This window comes from Bufo gargarizans, chromosome 3, assembly GCF_014858855.1.
Source record: "Bufo gargarizans isolate SCDJY-AF-19 chromosome 3, ASM1485885v1, whole genome shotgun sequence".
Classification (NCBI taxonomy): domain Eukaryota; kingdom Metazoa; phylum Chordata; class Amphibia; order Anura; family Bufonidae; genus Bufo; species Bufo gargarizans.
Window position 1 is genome coordinate 583181697 of NC_058082.1, and position 22116 is coordinate 583203812.

The 22116-nt window shown below is 43.5% G+C and overlaps 1 pseudogene; it reads right to left on the bottom strand.

Annotated features, from left to right (window-relative positions):
* Window positions 1-18367: 18367 nt before the first annotated feature.
* On the bottom strand, window positions 18368-21600 carry LOC122931848 (annotated as a pseudogene).
* Window positions 21601-22116: the final 516 nt, after the last annotated feature.

Here is a 22116-nt window from a genome sequence, read left to right on the forward strand (position 1 = left end):
TTATGATTGATTCCTGGTCCGGGATCCGAGCATGGCAAAGGAGGACGGTGGGTGAGCTGAAATCCCTGTTTTTCATAAAGCTACAATATCATACAGTAAGACAAATGTTGAATAACAGAAGCATCCACTGGTAAATAAAAAAAAAATGTATCATTTTAGTAGTGAAGTTTGGGAATTAAAGGTTGTGATCTTTTTCTTTTGCAGTTGCCTTGTATGGGCCTCAGTAATAACTTGCACCTTATCTAAAGGTTATTATGAGACATTTTTCCATTTCTGCTGTTCTTTTGCATTAGCTCTGATTTTCTATCCACAGATGTCTGGTGTGCAAATGTGAATCCCGGATATTCCTATCCATGTCATGTCTTCACTTGTTCCTGGAAATGATAGAAATGATATGATATGAGTCAATCTAACATTTAATTTCCGTCTTTAAAGAGATGAATTGCGCACATTCCATAAAGGATATGGAATTCATATATTCATATCGACATGAAGAAACCAAAGAAAATGATAACTTACTTGACATAACTCAATACGAGACACAGAAGAGACAGGACCAAAGATCAAACAAAGATCAAAATGGACAGCCAGTTATGCAGGCTTTCAACTGCTGGATCTGGGACATTTGGGAGGCATAGTGATCATCTTATTTTACTGGATCCTTCTTAAAAATAGAAAAAATAGAAATAGCGAACAACGCCTTTTAATAATTCATCCCTTTAAAGAGTTTGCGCATGAAGCGGGCGTACTTACCTGCTTCCGGCACTGGCCCTCCACCACTCCGGGCCTGCGATGTTCTGCTGGACTCCCTCACTGAAAACATCCGGTTTGACGCATCCTGCAGCCAATCACTGGCCATGGCGGTGACCAGAAAAAAAATGTATGACGTAAGGGGAGTTGGTCACTGCTTCGCCCAGTGATTGGCAGCAAGTCGTGTCAATCCAGATGTTTTCAGCAAGAGAGCCCAGTGGAGTATCACAGGCCAGGAGAAGAAGGAGCGGGCAGCCAGGGCCATGATGCAGGTAAGTAAACTTCCCTTTACAGGTTCGGCCAAGTGGGGGATGTTTGCCAAACCCTCTCCCCATTCTTGCACTACCCTTAAGTCTTTTCTCTTTCAGTTCACATATGATTAAGTGCTCTAATATAGGAGGACAAAGTGACCTTAAATGCATATATGACATAAAGTATGGCATGCAGTCATCTCCTGGAACAGTGCACCATCTCGTGATCCCATAATTGGAGGCTTTGGTCTAATAATTTACTAGATGGATTGACACAATGCATTTGTGGCTTGAGCTGTGGCGATGTGTAAAGAAACGCTGTGAGCTCCATTTCACATTTAAGTGTGTGCAGCTGTCTTCTGAATCAGAGCAAGAAAGGTTTGAGTAAATGAAGTACAGTATACAACAAATGAGGACATCTGGAAAATGAAATCACACTATGGCATTATGGATGATATTGGCAGAAATTACAAATCATTCCTATGTATAGTAATTACATCTGTTCTGGATCATTGCCTTATTTAAATGCTCAGAGCTAGAACACAAAAGCAATTTCTGGTTCTATGAGGTATCATAATTCAGAGCTTTAGATACAGTGTGTTGAGGAGAAAACATGCATTATCATTCTGGAGGTAAGATATAAACTCCCGATTCTTGTGCCTTGTACCTCTAGAATAAATGATATCAGGATTGGACAGGGCCATGGAAGATCCTGTAGTGGACCATGGTCTGACAGTCCTGACATAATAATGGGCTTCTACAACATTTTGAGGTTGACTTCAAAGTGAACACTTGTCACTAGGGTCTAGTGGGATTATTCACAAATAACCTATAGATCTTACTGGTGACATGTCCTCTATGCAGGGGCATAGCTAGAACTCCCTGCTCCTGTGTAAACCTCATTCCTTTAGCTAGTCACGATCTAGACCACATCAGGCTGCCACGCCATCCTTTTCCTATATAATATATATACAGGTCCTTCTCAAAAAATTAGCATATTGTGATAAAGTTCATTATTTTCTGTAATGTACTGATAAACATTAGACTTTCATATATTTTAGATTCATTACACACCAACTGAAGTAGTTCAAGCCTTTTATTGTTTTAATATTGATGATTTTGGCATACAGCTCATGAAAACCCAAATTTCCTATCTCAAAAAATTAGCATATTTCATCCGACCAATAAAAGAAAAGTGTTTTTAACACAAACAAAAGTCAACCTTCAAATAATTATGTTCAGTTATGCACTCAATACTTGGTCGGGAATCCTTTTGCAGAAATGACTGCTTCAATGCGGCGTGGCATGGAGGCAATCAGCATGTGGCACTACTGAGGTGTTATGGAGGCCCAGGATGCTTCGATATCGGCCTTAAGCTCATCCAGAGTGTTGGGTCTTGCGTCTCTCAACTTTCTCTTCCCAATATCCCACAGATTCTCTATGGGGTTCAGGTCAGGAGAGTTGGCAGGCCAATTGAGCACAGTAATACCATAGTCAGTAAACCATTTACCAGTGGTTTTGGCACTGTGAGCAGGTGCCAGGTTGTGCTGAAAAATGAAATCTTCATCTCCATAAAGCTTTTCAGCAGATGGAAGTATGAAGTGCTCCAAAATCTCCTGATAGCTAGCTGCATTGACCCTGCCCTTGATAAAACACAGTGGACCAACACCAGCAGCTGACATGGCACCCCAGACCATCACTGACTGTGGGTACTTGACACTGGACTTCAGGCATTTTGGCATTTCCCTCTCCCCAGTCTTCCTCCAGACTCTGGCACCTTGATTTTTCTGAATGACATGCAACAGTCCAGTGCAGCTTCTCTGTAGCCCAGGTCAGGCGCTTCTGCCGCTGTTTCTGGTTCAAAAGTGGCTTGACCTGGGGAATGCGGCACCTGTAGCCCATTTCCTGCACACGCCTGTACACGGTGGCTCTGGATGTTTCTACTCCAGACTCAGTCCACTGCTTCCGCAGGTCCCCCAAGGTCTGGAATCGGTCCTTCTCCACAATCTTCCTCAGGGTCCGGTCACCTCTTCTCGTTGTGCAGCGTTTTCTGCCACACTTTTTCCTTCCCACAGACTTCCCACTGAGGTGCCTTGATACAGCACTCTGGAAACAGCCTATTCGTTCAGAAATTTATTTCTGTGTCTTACCCTCTTGCTTGAGGGTGTCAATGATGGCCTTCTAGATAGCAGTCAGGTCGGCAGTCTTACCCATGATTGCGGTTTTGAGTAATGAACCAGGCTGGGAGTTTTTAAAAGCCTCAGGAATCTTTTGCAGGTGTTTAGAGTTAATTAGTTGATTCAGATGATTAGGTTAATAGCTCGTTTAGAGAACCTTTTCATGATATGCTAATTTTTTGAGATAGGAATTTGGGGTTTTCATGAGCTGTATGCCAAAATCATCAATATTAAAACAATAAAAGGCTTGAACTACTTCAGTTGGTGTGTAATGAATCTAAAATATATGAAAGTCTAATGTTTATCAGTACATTACAGAAAATAATGAACTTTATCACAATTTGCTAATTTTTTGAGAAGGACCTGTATATATATATATATATATATATATATATATACACATATACACTGCCCCCCTTTACTCTCCCCCCTTTCCCCCTTTTCCTATTAATTTGTGTGCTTATTTACAGTGATTCTGAGGTAATTTAATACATGATTTTGATTTTTTTCTGGTTACTTACCTGTTACTGAGGCACCTGTTTTCTGCCAGAATTTGATTGGTGGATGAAGTTCTGGGGCGGGAAATTCAAGTATTTATAGATGGTCCCAGCAGGTCCGGAGCTTGTCCACCGCGAAGCCTGGAAGAAGAGGACGTCGCCCCGCCTGCCCTCCCCTTTTAAGAAGTCATGGTCCTGAATTAGAGGGGGGTTAGTCACCCAGCTTTGCTGGGGGGACAATTGTGGACTTAATGAATATTTAATGAGTATTTTTTTATTGGTTATTTAATTATTCATGGTTATTATTATCATTTTTATTATATTATGTAACCCTTAATAAAAGACCACGGCCATTTTCCACCACAATTTGGTTTGTTTTTATTTTAGATAAATATTGGTAAAGTAATTGTTATAGTTTAAGTTATTGCGCATATGGCACCATGCTCTGTGCCTCTCTGTGAACTTTTTACTACAAAATCACAGTGAGATAAAGTTGTCACCGTGGTTTTGTACCAAAAAGGTCACAGAGAGGCACTGAGCATTATCAGTCATGTTAATGCTCTGTTTCTCTGCTGTCCAGAGCGGGGCTTGACATTCTTTCACACAGCGGATTCCACACATCGTGTGAAAGTCCCCTTACATGCTCATATTATCAGTAACAAGCATCCTCACTAGGGTTGAGCCAAGATCCAAAGTCAATTCACTTCAAACTTCGTTATTGCCGAAGTCCAAGACTTCGGTCAATAACTTCGGTATTTGATTAATTAACTTAAAACAGATTTTAAACAGGTATCTGAAGTCGGCTTCAGAACCAAGGTACCAGTCAGTACCGAAGCCGACTAATGATACTCATTTTAAAATTGTTTAAAAAAAACACAAAACACTGATTCTGCCCTAGGGCATGCAGTCCTTTATTTTTGGCTCCTGCAGAAATTTCCTCTCCTTGCCCGAGGAACCACCATACAGGCATGTAATGCACTTTTGTGTCATTTCCTTTTTTTGCCAGACCCATTGTAGTTAATGGTTATACATACAGGCCTAAAAAAAATGAATGGACATGGGGGAAAAATTATATTGTGTGCATGAGCTCTAATGTTGATGTCCTATCCGGATCGGTTATCAGTTTCACAAAAGCAGATCATTTCCTTAAAGGGATTTTCAGAATTTTTTCTATTGATGGCCCATTCTCAAGATAGGTCATCAATATCAGACCAGCGTGGGTCCAACATCAGCCCCTCCTCTGATCAGCTGTTTGAAGAGAAAGCAGCGCTCATACAAGCACTGCCTTCTTCTAATTGTTTGCCTGCTTGCCCTCGCAACTGCATTCACTTCAATGGGACAGCTCCTTCCTGTAGTAGGGTAATGTCCTATAGAGGTGAATGGGGATGCCATGGTTGCAATTACACTGCTCTTCACTGGTAAGCAGGTTAATAATGAGGAGAAGGCAGCGCTTGGATGAGTGCTGCCTTCTCTTCAAACAGCTGATCGGTGGGGGTGTCGGGAGTCGTCCCTTCCCCCCACCGATTTGGATAGGTCATGAATAGAAAAAACAAACAGACAAAGACTTTAAGGAGATTCTCTTAGTAGTCTGCTGCTGCCCTCCTCCAACACCCTGCACATTCAAAGTCCCACTCGGTGTAGCTTGACGGCCAGTGCCGGATGCCACGGAAGTCCATCCTTCTCCTCCTCTAATTTTACTAAGATGTAGAGGCTGAGTAGACACTCGGGTCCACAGCACTGAAGCCAGCCATACTCACCCTTGTTGGGATCTTTCTCACTGGACTGCAGTCTTCACTGACGTGCTCTACTCCTCCTCAAGTTCTGCCGACACACTGCTCCAAGCAATGAAATCTAGTAGGTAGAAAAAAATCTTTTGTAATATACTATTAGCCCAAGAGGTAGAAAATGTAAGGCTAGTTTCACACTTGCGGCAGGACGGATCCGACAGGCTGTTCACCCTGTCGGATCCGTCCTGCGGCTATTTCGCCGTGCCGCCGGACCGCCGCTCCGTCCCCATTGACTATAATGGGGACGGGGGCGGAGCTCCGGCGCAGCACGGCGGTGCACGGAGAAAGCCGCCGGACTAAAAAGCCTGACATGCAGTAATTTTAGTCCGGCGCCCTTTCTCCGTGCACCGCCGTGCTGCGCCGGAGCTCCACCCCCGTCCCCATTATAGTCAATGGGGACGGAGCGGCGGTCCGGCGGCACGGCTAAATAGCCGCAGGACGGATCCGACAGGGTGAACAGCCTGTCGGATCCGTCCTGCCGCAAGTGTGAAAGTACCCTTAGATGAGGATAAGAAAGTCACAGATAAGGGCCAGGTGTGCAGACAAGGGTCAGGGATGGGGCACAGATAAGGGCCAGGGCCCAGAGGCGCAGACATGGGCCAGGGGAGGCAAAGAAAGGGCCAGGGTGGCGCACACAGGGGCCAAGGGGGCAGAGACAAGGGCCAGGGAGGCGCAGACTGGGGCCAGGGGTGCAGACAAAGACCGGTGGGGCACAGATAAGGGCCAGGGCCCAGGGGCACAGACAGGCCAGGGAGGCGCAGGCAAGGGGGGCACACAGGTAGTGGGCACAGATGGAGGGTGGCCATTAGACCCTTGTCCTCTAGTGGATCTAAATCTAATATAAATCCTAAGGGGGTATTCCATGACTTTAATATTGATGACCCATTCTTCATCATCGAACACCCACACCACCATCAATCAGCTGTTTCAAAGTAGCACTGCAACACAATAACTAGCATAAGTGGGATGGCAAACCAGGTTCAAATAAAACACCAGTGACTTGTAATTTTTCACACTAGCAGCCCCTTGATTCACTGACCTATCCTCTGGATTTCAATTGAGAAACGTTAATCTCAACAGGTCACCAAGTTGACCAAGTAGTAGGAGAACTAGAGGTATGGATAAATATGGAAGCATGTCTAACAGGCCTACTAGCAACCTGGAGGTATCCCTTGCCCTTCAGAGGTTTTTACGATATATGTCCCTCTGTTAGAGCAAGTAGTCGTGACGCCAGTTGCATTTAAGCAACGAGGACATGGAGTCCCCTTTGTAGATGGTAGTGTTGTTACCCAGGTGTAGGATTGACAGAGTGGGTGTAAGGGTTGCCTATAGTGTCCATTAAGTGTAGCTTTAGCACTTTGTCACGGTGCTCCTAGCTGGATATCCTGGATTCCCAGGCATTGTAGTCCGAAGCAGTGCAAAAATGGATAAATAATTTGGACGATGAAGGAATAATTGAGTCCAGACTTATAGTAACATTGAACACAGCTTTACTTGGCATAAACGTTATCAAGGAACAATCTTCCAACTTGATTTTGGTCATCAATAAACTCCAAAAGGAGTTAAGTTTGGTATACTAAACAACCCTTTTGTTTGAAAATTTGCATACCCAATATGTAGATAGTGGAAAAATCCTGTGTGGAAATAAGAGCATGCTGAGAATTTCCAAATCTGCAAGTACCAGGCCCATTTTAGTTTTTGAATTTTAGTTTTTGTCTCCCCACATTCCATAAGCCACAACTTTTTAAATTTTCCATTCATATAGCCATTTGAGGGCTTATTATTTGCGGGATGAGTTGTATTTTTAAGGGCACTATTTAATTTAACATGTCTGTTATTGAAAAATATTACAAACTGGATTCCAAAAAAGTTGGGACACTAAACAAATTGTGAATAAAAACTGAATGCAATGATGTGGAGATGGAAAATGTCAATATTTTATTTGTAATAGAACGTAGATGACAGATCAAACGTTTAATCCGAGTAAATGTATCATTTTAAAGGAAAAATACATTGATTCAAATTTTCACGGTGTCAACAAATCCCCAAAAAGTTGGGAGAAGTAGCAATAAGAGGCTGGAAAAAGTAAATTTGAGCATAACGAAGAGCTGGAAGACGAATTAACACTAATTAGGTCAATTGGCAACACGATTGGGTATAAAAAGAGCTTCTCAGAGTGGCAGTGTCTCTCAGAAGCCAAGATGGGTAGAGGATCACCAATTCCCACAATGTTGCGCAGAAAGATAGTGGAGCAATATTAGAAAGGTGTTACCCAGCGAAAAATTGCAAAGACTTTGCATCTATCATCATCAACTGTGCATAACATCATCCGAAGATTCAGAGAATCTGGAACAATCTCTGTGCGTAAGGGTCAAGGCCGTAAAACCATACTGGATGCCCGTGATCTCCGGGCCCTTAAACGACACTGCACCACAAACAGGAATGCTACTGTAAAGGAAATCACAGAATGGGCTCAGGAATACTTCCAGAAACCATTGTCAGTGAACACAATCAACCGTACCATCCGCCATTGCCAGCTGAAACTCTACAGTGCAAAGAAGAAGCCATTTCTAAGCAAGATCCACAAGCTCAGGCGTTTTCACTGGGCCAGGGATCATTTAAAATGGAGTGTGGCAAAATGGAAGACTGTTCTGTGGTCAGACGAGTCACGATTCAAAGTTCTTTTTGGAAATCTGGGATGCCATGTCATCTGGACCAAAGAGGACAAGGACAACCCAAGTTGTTATCAACGCTCAGTTCAGAAGCCTGCATCTCTGATGGTATGGGGTTGCATGAGTGCGTGTGGCATGGGCAGCTTGCATGTCTGGAAAGGCACCATCAATGCAGAAAAATATATTCAGGTTCTAGAACAACATATGCTCCCATCCAGACGTCATCTCTTTCAGGGAAGACCCTGCATTTTTCAACAAGATAATGCCAGACCACATTCTGCATCAATCACAACATCATGGCTGCGTAGGAGAAGGATCCGGGTACTGAAATGACCAGTCTGCAGTCCAGATCTTTCACCTATAGAGAACATTTGGAGCATCATAAAGAGGAAGGTGCAACAAAGAAGGGCCAAGACGATTGAACAGTTAGAGGCCTGTATTAGACAAGAATGGGAGAGCATTCCTATTTCTAAACTTGAGACACTGGTCTCCTCGGTCCCCAGACGTCTGTTAAGTGTTGTAGGAAGAAGGGGAGATGCCACACAGTGGTGAAAATGGCCTTGTCCCAACTTTTTGGGGATTTGTTGACACCATGAAATTCTGATTCAACATATTTTTCCCTTAAAATGGTACATTTTCTCAGTTTAAACTTTTGTTCCGTGATTTATGTTCTATTCTGAATAAAATATTAGAAGTTGGCACCTCCACATCATTGCATTCTGTATTTATTCACGATTTGTATAGTGCCCCAACTTTTTTGGAATCCGGTTTGTATTTGTGGGGTTAAATTGAGAAAAAAAAATACAATTATGCCAAGGTTTTTGGAGTTTATTTTACATTATATCATTCACTGTGTGCTAAAAATGCCACAAAGTCCTTATTCTGCAGCTCAATACGAATACGGCAATACCAAACTTGTATGTTTTTTTTTTTTACTACTTTAATAAATAAAAACCTTTGACAAAAACAAACATTTTCTTTGCATCGCCATTTTCTGACTTCCATGACATTTTATATTTTGGTCTAGAGAGCTGTATGAGGGCTTATTGTTTTGGGAGAAAGGTACAATTTTATTGGTACAGTTTTTTTGGTATGTATGACGTTCTGATCACTGTTATTAAATTTTTTGGAGGGGAAAATGTGACAAAAAAATGGACAAATCATGGGGTATTCTTTCTTTTTTTTCCGTTGCAGGGTACACAACAAAAAATATATTTATATATTTTAAGACGTGGCAATACCTGATATGTTTATATTTTTATTTTTTAATATATTTTTATATGCAAAATTGGGAAAGGGGAGGGTGATTTAAACCTTTTATTTTTATTTTTTTTGTTTTACAGTAATGACTTTTAACCCCCTTAGAGGCTAGAACCTGGGATCTTTTCATCCCTCGTCCTATTCACCCCAATACAGATCTATTAGGGTGAATGGGATTTTGACACAATACCTGCTGAGCATTGCTTCATGCACGGCTTAGCAGGGAGCTTACTATTGCATGCCTGGGAAGCTTCAGAAGCATCCAGGCTGCCATGGTAACTAATCGAAGCCCCGCGACATCCCTTTACCTTGCCTCGCAAATGCTGCTATCGGTGTTCATTGCAGCATCTGAGGGGTTAAGTGATATAGTTCAGCGTGATCTCCTTTCCCTATCAGTGCGGCCGAGTTTCTGCTATACTGTACAGCCGCCACCCGACAAATATGCAGCAGACTCAGTGCAGCAGCCCTCTCCATACATTACTTTAGCCACCGGTGGTTGAAGGGGTTAATTCTTGTGCAAAAATTTATAGCAGATTTCACCCATTCAGCACACAGAGTGAAATTCGTAGTGAAGCACAATCTATACTCAATTTTGTGGTAGTGGACTCGATACTAACGTGTCATAAAATCCACGTCAGAACAAACTTACCACATGTGGGCTCATCCTAAAATCAGCATAATTGGTTTTATAACATTTCCTCTGTATTAAAGAGGTTTTCTGGGAGTTCAATATTGGTGGCCTATCTTCAACATAGGTCATCAATACCTGATCAGAGGGAGGTCCAACTTCCTGCACCCCCCTCAATGTATGAAGAGGCCACGGTGCTTCGGTGAATGATGTGGCCTCTTCCTAGGCCAGTGACATCACGCTGATAGGACACATGGCCTATATGCAGCTCAATCGAATACAAGTGAATGACCCCGGGCTGCAATTCCGAATACAGCCGCTGTACAATATACAGGTATATTGGTACACTGCCAGAAGGCTGCAACGGCAAGGAGACCCAGAGGAGCCAGCGCAGAGGATGGCAGTGCTAAGGTCTTTTAATGGTGAGCTTCCATATAAATTCATGGAGGTCTACAAACAGCTGAAAGGAGTTCGGATAAGCCGTAGGGCAATAGGAAAGACCCTTCTGTAAAACTGATATTTCATAGGGAGTTAAGGCAAAGGAGGACAGATTGAATATCTTAACCTCCATAGATCTAATTCGAACTGTGGATCTATCAATTTGAGGACCGTTGAGATCTGCCACCCCGGCATCCTCTCCTCCTTTTTTTTTTGGTTTGTTATGCCGAGAGGCTGGAGGCCGCAGGTGTGAGGAGGGGGCAAACCAGTGGAGATTTTTTTTCTTTTGGGGGGGGGGGGGGGAGGGGGGTTATACATGTATTATGAATTCACTTGGTGATCCATCAGATTCACCTTTCTGACACAGAATTTTCCTTGTGGTGGTATATCCTTGTATCGCACTTTATGCACATTGCACTTTAGGTTGCATTTCCGTGAACATCTATTATATGGGTGTACATTACTATCGTTTACACATTAATAGGGTTAGCTAGCCACAGGGCATCAATAGGGACCCTACATAGCGTATTATCACTGCCATCTTCCTGTTGGTTGGACATCACCCTCACATGGGTATGATACAGCTCAAGTAATTGGAGAAAGATCTGATGACCGTCCCTTGGTACTGGTAGGACGTGCTGGTTATCAGTGCTGCTGTGCACTTTATAATTTTTTTTAATTTGGGATACTACTTGTATAATCGGGGGTTTACACACCCTTGATCCCAATTGTTGATCTTGTTTTGCACTTTATCTGTGGACACAACTTATTTTATTTGCATTACTAATAAATGTTACCGTATGTTTTACGATTGCCTTTTTGAATAGTATGATTTGATCCCTTGTAATCTGAAGCGCAGGCACTTATCAGTTCTGGCTCTCACTGTGTGATTACACATTAATAGGCTTCCACTATGTCTAGATCTATTATTGAAGAGAATGTATTTATGCGCAGATTTACAGTAGTGATGAGCGTCAGGGGTCATATTCGAATTCGCAATATATCGCGAATATTTTGTAGAATATAGGAATAGAAAATATTCGTTATATTCTACGTTTTTTTTTTTTCCTCGAAAAATCGGCAAGGTAATGATTGTGTAATATGCAAATTTTTGTAATACAAATTTTTTATTGCACATTTTTCAATTTACAACTATTAGACAAAGAAGATTATAGCACTAATATTAGCTACATTGCTCTATATTCAATTTTTTTTCGAATATTCGCTATATTGCTATAACTTTGTTTTTCCGAATATTCGTAATATTCTAAAACAAGAATATATAGCAATATAGCGAATATTCAAAAAAAAAGAATATAGAGCAATTTAGCTAATATAGTGCTATAATCTTCTTTGTCTAATAGTTGTAATTTTTTTCCAATCTGAACTTCAGATAAGTAAAAAAAATTACAACTATTAGACAAAGAAGATTATAGCACTATATTAGCTAAATTGCTCTATATTAGTTTTTTTGGAATATTCGCTATATTGCTATATATTCTTGTTTTAGAATATTCCGAATATTCGAAAAAACTAAGTTATAGCAATACAGTGAAAATTAGAAAAAAAAATCAAATATAGAGCAATTTAGCTAATATAGTGCTATAATCTTTTTTGTCTAATAGTTTTAAGTTGAAAAATTCGCAATAAAAAATTTGTATTACGAAAATTCGCAAACAACACTACTACTAAAGTCAAATATACTGCAGCATTCTCATTTGCCCACAAGCTAGAAGCAGGAAGGGATCATGTGTACTGATTTAAAAAAAATTGAATATTCGAAATTACGAATATATATCGCAAATTTTCGAAGTACCTAGATTCGCGATAAAAATTTGAAATTCGAATATTCGTGATCAACACTAATGTACAGGGGCAGCCATGCACGTGTATATTTGTCGATATTTGGATCCTCACAAATTATATATCTGCATTCACATAAAGCAACATTTGGATATCCACATGACTTATATTAAGGTCTGATTATGTTTGGATTATTTTGAATCATGCTTTTTTCTCCAAGTTTTCTGAATCCACTTCATGTATTTTGGATGTCTTTTTATTTTCTTCTGGTTCACTCCATTTGAGTCCACTCCATGTATTTTGGATGTCTTTGTATTTTGATTAGCCTGATAACCGTCTGTTGTGGTTAGCCCTATTCAAATGTATGTATTTTCCCCTGACCTTATAGCCTGAGGAAGGCGGCGACCTGCTACTGAAACGCGTAGCTAGCCTTTTATTTATAGTGTTTTATGTATGTTTTTAATAAATAACTTTTATAGATAGCAGAGCAGCGCGTTTTTGTTTTTCTGCTTCTTGTTGAGCGAACGTATTTCTCACAGGAGAATAGAATCTGACTCCTGGAGTAGGAGCTCAAGCATGTGCTTCCTTCCACCCACTCTACTCAGGAAATCCCCCTCCTGGCTTGAAGTAGGATAAGCCCACTTCTACCAAGAGGAGAGGAACAGAGTGGTTATTCCTGTTCCTGCCAACCATACTGCCTCTACCGGAATACACAGCTGGAACATAAAACATAATAGAGTGCCACGGTCTCTTCAAACAGCTGATCGATAGGGTTGACAGGTGTTGGATGCTCACTGATTAGATATTGACGACCTATCCCAAGGACAGATCATCACTGTTGAACTCCCAGAAAATCCCTTTAATTTTTTTCACCCTTTAGATGCCATGATCTCACTTGATCATGGCATCTAAAGGCTTTAATGACCACGATCGGCATTATTGCCGCTCGCGGTCATTAGCCGCAGGTCTCTGCTGTTTGAAACAGCAGAGACCCACTGGCCATGACGCCCGCTGCACGCGCGAGAAGTCGCAATGTTGTGCCCATCTCTCCAGCATCGTACCTGTATGGTAGCAAAGGAGTTAATAAATGTTTAAATTATATACAGTATAGTCATACATATAACATAGTAACATAGTATATAAGGCCAAAAGAAGACATTTGTCCATCCAGTTCGGCCTGTTATCCTGCAAGTTGATCCAGAGGAAGGCAAAAAAAATAAAGTGAGGTAGAAGCCAATTTTTTCCACTTAAGGGGAAAAAAATTCCTTCCCGACTCCAATCAGGCAATCAGAATAACTCCCTGGATCAACGACCCCTCTCTAGTAGCTATAGCCTGTAATATTATTACACTCCAGAAATACATCCAGGCCCCTCTTGAATTCCTTTATTGTACTCACCATCACCACCTCCTCAGGCAGAGAGTTCCATAGTCTCACTGCTCTTACCGTAAAGAATCCTCTTCTATGTTTGTGTACAAACCTTCTTTCCTCCAGACGCAGAGGATGTCTCCTCGTCACAGTCACCGTCCTGGGGATAAATAGATGATGGGGGAGATCTCTGTACTGCCCCCTGATATATTTATACATAGTATAACATTTTCCATTCAGGTTACAATCATTTTGCTGACCTTTAAGAGATGCAGTAAAGAATAACGGTTAGACAACTGTTAGCTCACATGTTATCCTATTGTCAAGCGGCCGCTCATGAACTCGAAATCTTTGTTCTTGTCGCGTTTCCAAAGTTATGTCACAGAAAAAAATACCCCATAAATGTAACTTTTGCTAAATACGTTTAAGAATAGAACAAAACCCCAAAATCAATTGTACATAGATAATATAAGATCATTTACTTGTGCCCGCACCGAGATATATATTCATATGGTGCACGTGTATAACCACGGATCAGCAGGACAATAAAGCGACAACACCAGCACATAAGATACTCGTAACAATGCAGAGCAACACCATTAGTTGTGATCCATAACTCACGGTTACTTGATACCATTCGCTTAAGTTGTCCTGTTTCCAGAACAATTTAATGTTTGCAGCTGAAAGGAGGAGTCCTTGAAGCAAGTTTTTCAAGCGTGTCATGCATAATGCTCAGCCAACATATGATATACTGTACGGGGAATCCTAATCTGTGGTCTCTGTGTTTACAATGGAAAAATATTTAAGAAGATGAAGGATGATAAGAATAATCCCTCGATTCTACATAGGAGTGACTTATCATAATTGAGTGCCACATATCAGATGACGACGACCGTTAGGGCCCACGAGTAGCTTGAGATGGCACTCAGCTAGGTTGGCACTACAAATTTTTCCATGGTGTAGTGAATTTCAGGGTGGTAAACAGTGAGAAGGCCGCAGCACTGCTGGAGCGCCGCTGCCTTCTCAAACAGCTGATCGGCGGGGGTCCCGGGTGTCAGACCCCTGCCGATAAGAAGCTGATGATCTATCCAGAGGATAGATCATCAGTTAAATGAAAGTGCAGAACCCCTTTAATAAATGGGCCTTTGACTAGACTCAGCCCAATATATCCCCGGATAGGGGTAGTCCAGGGCATGGCCTTGCAGCATACAAGATGTTCCAAATACTAAGGCTGTGAACAAGGTCTTGTGATAAGAACGAAACGTTGGCCAGTATTTATTTATTAACTATTACTTCCTGGATGGATAATAAAGAAACACTACTAATTAAATAGTAAAACGAGTGTGTGGTCATTCATATTATATGGTTACTGCACAGGGGTGGACACAGACAGCAGAGGGCCCCTGTGCAAAGAATGTGCCTGGGCCCCCTCCCCTCCAAGCCAAGTTCTCAACATAACCCATTCCTTCCTAAGATTACTTATAGCAATACAAAACATAGTAAAAAGGTCACAGAGAGGCAAAGAGCATTATCAATCATGTTAATGCTCCATGTCTCTGCTGTCCAGTACAGGGCTTGGCTCTCTTTCACGCAGCGGATTACCCGCACAGGATCCGCTTGTATGAAAGAGCCCTAAGCCCAATGCATGGCTACACTCACCGAGTCCTAATAAAATCTGGTCCTACCTCATCCAGGGTGTCGCTGGCGTCGGCGTGATGTCCGCTGGATCCAGAACAAGGTCCCTATGGTGATAGGAGAAAAATAATAATCACATAAGGAAGGGATGGTGACTGCCCCTGTGAAATCACCAGCAGGGGACGCTGTGCTGGCCTGTAAGACTGAGCCATGCCAATGTATAGCAGGGTAATCTAGTGCTACCATACAGTACTAATGCCCACATTGTGGCCCCTCACAGTAATTAAGCCGTCACAGCAGTTATACCCAGATATGTGCCTCCCTCACAGTCGTTATGCCCAGATATGTGCCTCCCTCACAGTCGTTATGCCCAGATATGTGCCTCCCTCACAGTCGTTATGCCCAGATATGTGCCTCCCTCACAGTCGTTATGCTAGATATGTGCCTCCCTCACAGTCGTTATGCCCAGATATGTGCCTCCCTCACAGTCGTTATGCTAGATATGTGCCTCCCTCACAGTCGTTATGCCCAGATATGTGCCTCCCTCACAGTCGTTATGCCCAGATATGTGCCTCCCTCACAGTCGTTATGCTAGATATGTGCCTCCCTCACAGTAGTTATGCCAGATATGTGCCTCCCTCACAGTAGTTATGCCAGATATGTGCCCCCTCACAGTCATTATGCCAGATATGTGCCCCTCACAGTAGTTCTGGCCAGATATGTGCCTCCCCCACAGTGGTTATAGCCAGATGTGTGCCTTCTTAGTCTTTATGCCCAGATATGTGCCTCCTCAGTCGTTATGCCCAGATATGTGCCCCCTTAGTCGTTATGTCCAGATATGTGCCTCCCTCACAGCAGTTATGCCAGATATGTGCCCCTAGTTATGCCAGATATGAGCCCCCTTACAGCAGTTTTGCCAGATGTGCCCCTCACAGTGGTCATGCCAGATATGTGCCCAGTGCCCATAGTTATGCCAGATATGAGCTGCCTTATAACAGTTATGCCAAATATGTACCCCTCACAGTGGTTATGCCAGATATGTGCCCATAGTTATACCAGATATGAGCTGCCTTATAACAGTTATGCCAGATATGCGCCCCTCATAGTAGTTATGCCTATATATCTGTGCCCCTCACAGTAGTTGTTTTACCCAGATATGTGCCCCTCACAGTGGCTCTTTTGTGCCCCCTCACTTTAGTGGTTGCCCCTTTTTGCAGCTTTATGGGGGGGGGAAACTTAATACTTACCTTCTTCCCTAATGACAGGCTCCCACACTCACATCGTGCTGCTGGCTGTGCTGGAGGCAGATTCCCGGGCATTCAGCGCTCCTCCCACAGCCAGCAGCGCAATGTGCGGCCAGCAGGGGGAGCGCCTGAGCTCCGAATATCAGTGAAGCAGGGAGCAGAGAGGTCTCCCTGCTTCACTATAGAAACTAACAGCCCGACAGTGACAAGAACTGCCAGGCCGGGTGAGTGCACCCCCCCCCCCCTTGCCTTTGCGTCACCTGTTTGAAGAGCGCTCTGACTGGGCCCGGCATTCTAACTGTACTTCATGCTGGGCCCAGTCAGAGCGCTCCCATTACATGGGAGTGCAGCGGGCCCCCTCCCCCCGCCAGGCCTGTACTCCCCTGCTTGGCCCCCCAGGAGCAACTGGGCCCGGGGCAGCTGCCTTTGCCCCACTTTGAAGACAGCCCTGGGAGTTGCTTACCTCCCCCTGCAGCCGGTAAGAAGGGGCCCCCTCCTGCTCTGGGCCCCTGTGCAACCGAACAGGCTGCACATGCGGTATGTCCGCCCCTGTTACTGCAACTACCGCTGAGCACCGGAACAAGTAACAGAGGAGTGCCATCCAAACAATTTTATAGTGTTATCTCATCACAAAAGCCATTGAAAAAGTCAATTAACGTTTTCTGAACATTCTGTACTTAAAGTGGTTCTCTGGGCTCTCAGGATAGGTCATCAATATCAGACCAGCACCCCTGCAGTTCAGCTGTATGAGGAAAGGATGCGCACAGTGTGCACGTGCCGTCTCCCTTCTCTCTTCCTGCTCACTTATGGTAAGTAAATCATATACCACTATACCACTAGCTCACCAGGACATATACATCAGATCACCATGAACAAGAGACTTTCCTTCAAGATGAAGAGTGACAGAATCTGATTTCTGTAGATGAGACTATACTACTAGGAGATACTGGTGGATATGGAGCCTAGCACAGTAGATACCACTAGGTCCACTGGAACTATACACAGAATGAACCAGGGGGTTACCTGGAGCTCAAACTAATGCAATGTCCTTGGATGCTGCTGTGTGATGTTGTGGCTAATTATATATTCTAACTAGAATTTCATGACATAAGAAATTACAAAAATGTGAGAAAAAAGAATATGCAGCATCAGCTCCTGGTGGATGAGTGGCAGAGAAGCTGAGGTGGAGCTATGTTATTGACCTCATTTCTTCCTGTCTCGTATATGATATATCTCATCGGATTCTAAAGGTTGTATTTAGAGGTGAGTGAATTTTTAAAAAATTTGATTCGGGCGGTTTGCAAATTTTTTTGAAAAAATGTGCTTCGGTCAGAATTTATTTGAGGCGAAATGTGTTAAAAAAACTGCTATTTCCGGGCTGCAAAGAGCCTTTATAGTGGTGTAGAACACTGTGCCTTGCAGTAACACGCATAGGGAGTCTGCTGTGGTAGTGAAATAATACTGTGAGTCCATATGACATGTAGATGACAGGCGTCGATCTTAGAATCACTGCACACTTCACTTATTTGGGCAGTGACGGGGCCTAAACTAACCAAATAACTCAAGTATGAACTCAGCCTTATAGATCGATGTTAGGGCCAAGAAGAAGCGCACTCCTTTTACACCGTCGCCAGCTGATTCCACATAGATGTCTACAGAACCTGCTCTGTTAAACACTTATACAAGTAGAGACCCCCCGACATAGTGGAGAGGGTGTCAGCAGTAAGTTTGTGTTGACATTACTGATTATTTTTACCTTCCTCTGACCCGTCAGAACAATAACCCACAAAAACGGATCCTGTCTGTGGAGCATCCGCCTTCACTCGGTCAGCATTTGGTCAGTAATCCATCAGTATTGCTAATGCCAAAAAAACATGGCCAGCTCCGTGATGAATCCCAGCACTCAGATTAGGTAGTCCTTACTGAGGAACTTCACTTTTCCTTCACAATGCGCTGATGCCACAGATGCCGTCACCTTGAAGAGCTGGGTTGCTGATAAGTGAATTCTAAAGTGTCTGAAGAACTGCGAGTAAAGATATTGCAATAAATTGTCCACTGCCTTCAACGTGACCTCGTTCTTTGATTTATGAATATCATTCCATAAAGTCTTGAAATGTCCATGCGAGGTTCGATGGGCACAGAGAAAACAAGCTCTGTGGCCGACACTGATCCAGACACGTCATACCCGGTCCACATCGCTGCAAGCCATGTAAGGTCTTGAGAACTGATCACCAGCTTACCGAAACAAGAGTCAAAGTTTCTTTGGAACCAGTTCCCTACGATAGCTGTGAGCCCCTCAGAGCCGTTATACAGGAAAAACGGGAGGCAAGTAAATGTCTCTGGTAACACCTCCAATAGATCGTCCTCTGTGTACGTCCCGCAGAACCAACCTGTCCACACAATCCGGTCCTCTGTGCTTGCCTTGGTGAGTGGAGGCTTTGATGAAATCTGTATAAGCACAGCCAGTGGATCTCCTTCCTTTCCTTTGAGTCCAGGTAAACAGGAAAATTTGGCTTTTAGGTTCAGCTCTAAACCCACTTCAATGGCAAGAACCTTCTGCTTCTCGGCAGCTATGTGGGCAGACAGGTACTTTTTCAGTCTGGTGTATGAGAAATTATACATCAGTGTCACTCTGTACAGAGTCCATTATTTTTGAAGGAGCAAAGCAGCCTGTGCTGAATCAAGAGTTTCCTCCAAGGGGGTGCACTGCGGGATTTTTCTTTTAGACAAGCTTGCAGGCTGTCGACGTGCAGAGGTCAAGCTTCCGGGAGGATACCTCGAGCTGTGAAAATTACTACTCCTTCATACCAGTGACCTACTTCTGGGGGTTAACACCCCATCGGTAGATGTTTGCATATCCTTGCCATAAATGATGTTCCCGTTCACTGACTGTAAAGAGAGATCTTGAGAGACAAATGTATCAAACTCTGCGCCATCCTATCCTCACATGTGCAGCAGCCATTTTAGGAAAAAATGTGATTCGTTACCATGGAGTGTGAGGAAATTCGGATTCGGTGTGAATCGGAATTTTTTTTGAAATTTGGATCGAATTCCACTTTGTCAACTTCGATTCACTCATCTCTAGTTGTATTTTTACGGAGCTCCACAAAAAATGGAAGTTCTCTTTCATATCATCCGCCACCGTTCTGGAGGAGTCACATTAATGTAATCAGACAGAAGTCACCGAGATGGAAAATAACAAATTGTCAGCACAAACGAAGAGGAATCATTTTAGACTTAAGAGAAATGAATAAAAGGAGGCAAATTGTGAAAACACTGCATCTCTTATGGATTCCAGACGTGGGCTTTGTCTTAGATGTTCAGCATTCCAGATTTTTTCCACAGACATTTAGTGTTATTGCTGGAAACGTTTGTTTCAGTCAGATGTATATTTTTAGTACCTTTGCTTTAGTAAAGTGATTTTTCAGACTGTTAAAATGTAACACATGTTTTCAGGCTGGAATACCACGCGCTTCACCTGCACATGACGTTTTATTAAGCAGCTCATATTAATGCACCGCTCTCGCTTTCATATATTAAACATCCGCTTGAAAGTAATTTTAAGCAAGCATTAAGAAATCTAGGCTTGCCGGGCCTCACGCTCAGCTACTGCATTAAAGGGGTTGTCCGTTTTTTGCTATTGATGACTAGGGATAAGCGGACCCGTGGATGTTTGGCCAACCTTTAGTTCAAACTTCAGTTTGGGTACTCAAACTTGATCTGAACCCCATAGAAGTTAATGAGGACCCGAACTTTGCTATAAAATAGTCATAGTAAGGGCTAGAGGGCTGCAAAAGTAAGCAAAATGGGGGTAAGAGCAGGGCAATTGCACTGCAAACAAATGTGGATAGGGAAATGACTTAAAATTACATAATATACTAAATAAAAAAAAATAGCAGCCATCACTGTTTTTGTGTTTGTTTTATTTTTATTTATTTGGGGAGGCCCCAAAACATTGGGAAATGACAAACAGAATGAACAAACTGAGCTGGATAATAACAATGGCAGGTTGCGGTCGGTATAAGCCAATATAACAAATAATAATCTTGAACCAGGAGGGGGAGATCCGAGTGGAGGAGGAGGTGGACATGGCGGTGTAGGTGGAAGAGGCGGAAGCCAACAGTTTTTGTTTTTTTTTTCATTTATTTTATTTTGTTTTATTTCATATTTTTTTTTGGGGGGGAGGCTCCAAAACATTGGGAAATGGCAAGCAGAACGAACAAACTGCACTGTAGTATAACAATAACTGGGTGCTGCCAGTATACCTGTCTACTCTGGCAAAGGTACGGACAAGTTCTATGGGATTCAAGAAGCTTGTCCACGTTGGCTGTGGACAGGCAGATGCACCTGTCCGTGATCACACCCCCTGCTGTGCTAAACACACATTCGGACAATACACTTGCCACAGGGCAGGCCAGAACCTTAGAGACTTAAAGGACAAGCTCAGGCCATGTGCCCAATTTGAAGACCCAGAAGTTAAAAGGGGAGTTAAAAGGGGGCAGACCCATCAGTCAGTACGTGTAGGCTCTGTGTCCTCTGTATCCCCCTAGCCACGCTCCAGTGATGCCCATGAGATGCTTTAGGTACCACCCTTCTGTGAACACAGTTCCTCTTTCTCATCATCATCCTCCAAAAACAGTGCCCTGGATGGACAGTTGTGTATCTGTCCGCTTTTGGTGGAGAAACCCACCCTCCAAGCCACATGTGCACGACTGGCCTGATAACTGTGTGAATGACCCCTGATCCTCACCCATCATCGCCCGAAGCATTTTTTCAAGGAGACATAGAAGTGGGATAGTAACGCTGATAACGTCATCAGCGCTGGCCACGTTGAGGTGTATCTCTTCCCAAAAATGTGTTTATGTCACACACAGAATTAGCAGACAAATAGGTAAGGCTGGTTCCAGCCTGTATTTGTGGGAGGGGCGTCTGGCCTTATATTCCTCTCGCTTCCACCCAGCCAGGCGCCCGAGCTTCACGCATACCTGCGGCTCACGCTCCCTCCTTCAGTATCGTCACTTCCGGGTTCGCGGTCACGTGACTCCGTCGCCGGTTCCGCTGCCAGCCTGCCAGGTAATCGGGGTGTCGCATCCCCGCTCTAGTCTTACGTTCGCACTGGTTCCTGGTTTGGGGGGGTTGTCCGGTGGAATGCCGCTCTCTCCCCAGCATGATCCGCCTACGCCGGCACAGGCGGCTGGGCCGGGGGAGCGGTGTCTTAACTCTGCACGCTTCCGTTTTATGCCGCTCTGCATAGAATTCATTAAAGAGTTAAAGGGCCAGCGGCAGAGCCGCGGCGAGGCTTTGTTTGTATGCTCCAAAAAGTACTCACTAAATCTGATGTTTCGGTGCAGGGGTTCTCCTGTGTCACGGCGGGGTGTTGTTTGTATGCCTTTATATCAGCGCTGTCTGCACTAGAGGTACTCGCAAATTCTGATGTCATGGGCAGGGGTACTCCTGTGTCAGGGCGAGTCTATGTTGTATGCCTTTGGAGCTGCGCTGTCAGCTCTGAAGGTATGCAGAGATTCTGAGGTTTGGGATAGGGGTACTCCTGTGTCCAGGGGGGCTTCGCTACATTCATGCCTCCTAAATCCCTCCAGCAGGTCACCA